We start from the raw sequence: 1,855 nt of genomic DNA on the forward strand, positions 1-1,855 counted from the left end.
GAATAGATTATCAATGCCCTTATGGGTCTCTTCACCTTCTGGAATGCCAATTATCCGGATGTTTGGACGTTTAATGGTGTCTAGTACTTCTCGCATATTATTCTCAAATTTTTGGGCCATTTTCTCCATCTTCGTGGTGGATTTTTCTAGGCCAGCCATTTTCTCTTCTACATCTGAGATTCTATTTTCTGAATGATCTAGTCTGCTTTTAATACTTTCAAGGGAGATTTTGACTTCTTGTATTATAGACTTCATCTCTAGCAGTTCTGGAGTCTTTTGTAAAGTGTGTAATTCCTCTTTTAGATCTTGCAAGAATTTCCTCATCTCCTGGAACTCGTCAACTTCTTTCTCCTTTCTCTTTAGCAGTTCATTATCTCTCTTCTCTTCCATCTCTGTTAGCTTCGACATTATGAATGCTCTAAATTCCTTCTCAGACATTTCCATGATTTTCACTGAACTGCTTGTGGATGAAGAAGAGTTCTCTTTTCCTTGGAGGAGAGGTATTTTCTTGTTTTCCCATATTTCTTGTGATCCGGCGGTGATTTCTTGTCATCTGATGGATGGTGTGTTTCTTTCAAATTCTTGAAGTTCATTCAGCCTCTAGCTCGTTTGTTGGAGGCTGAATTATCAGTAGAAAATCTTCATTCCCTGAAAAATCTAGTTCGTTGGAGCCATGTGAAACCTTCTTCTGAAGGCCCGGCTTCTTCGGCCGCTAGCTCGTTTTTCATGGGCAGTATTTATGAAGCTGACATTATTTTCGGAAATTATGCTCAGGCCCATGCTGCGACGTGAAGTAACCCTGGAAGGCCAATACCCACAGTCTTAGATTTTACTGACATTCATGGGAGGGAGGATGTGGCTGTGTTTTCCTTTTATTAAAAATTACACAGAAGGAGACCTGCAACTGGCGTAATGGCTATGTCACTGGACTCCCATGTAGTCAACTACGGTTCACGTCCCGGACCCAGTGGCTTAAACTCATGCTGGGCACGTGTGCGTGAGGAGAATGGAGTAGAAGGGACTGCGGCATGGTCATCCCCCCGGGGGGTGATTTCCCACTTTCTGTCTCTCTGTCTCTCTCTGTCTATCTGGCGAGCACACGCACCCTATAGCAAAAACCTCTCAAAAAAAAAAAAAAAGAAAAGAAACATGCCAGACGCCTGTGTGCGTGCCCCAAATCCTAACAGGATGGAGAATGGAGGAGTCCTTGCGGCATGACCAGGTTCCATTAGGAGGTGCTCTCTCTCTCCGGCAAGCACACGTGGCCGCCGGCAATGGAAAGGAAGGAAGGCAGGAGGCCCTGAGTGGAAGTCTCTGAGGCTCTCTCCTCCGGCTGCTGTTTCCCCAGAGGGGAGTCTTCCTGCTTCCCGCCTGCAGGGTGGGAGCTTGGCTCTCCCTGTTCTCAGAACCTACGTGGGGAAGGTTCTGGGATGTCAGTGTTCAATCCCTCTCTCCAGGTGTTCCCTCCTCCGTCCTCAGCTGAGTCCCAGGTTGCCAGGGTCACTGAGCCCAGAGTATGACACAGCCTTGCTGGAGAAGAGTCCAGTTTTCTGCTAAGAACGGCAGGGGCAGCTGCCTGGCTGCCTGGGTCAGATCAGGGTCTCATGAAGACTTTGGGTTAATCCCTCTCTTTCAGCCCCGTCTGGGACTGCCCCCTTCAGAAGCCCCTGCTGCCGTCCTGGGTTCCGTGTTCCAAACCTACTTCCTCCTCGCTGGCTTACCTCCGCAGGCTTAGGGGCTACTGTTGCCCTGCGGCCACAGGCTCACCACCGCTCAGCCGCCCGCATCCCGGCCTCCGGGCTGGCCACGGCTCAGCCACCCGCATCCCGGCCTCCAGGCTGGTCCCCGCTCCGCC

This window comes from Tupaia chinensis, unplaced genomic scaffold, assembly GCF_000334495.1.
Source record: "Tupaia chinensis unplaced genomic scaffold, TupChi_1.0 Scaffold000116_1, whole genome shotgun sequence".
NCBI classification, from domain to species: Eukaryota; Metazoa; Chordata; class Mammalia; order Scandentia; family Tupaiidae; genus Tupaia; species Tupaia belangeri.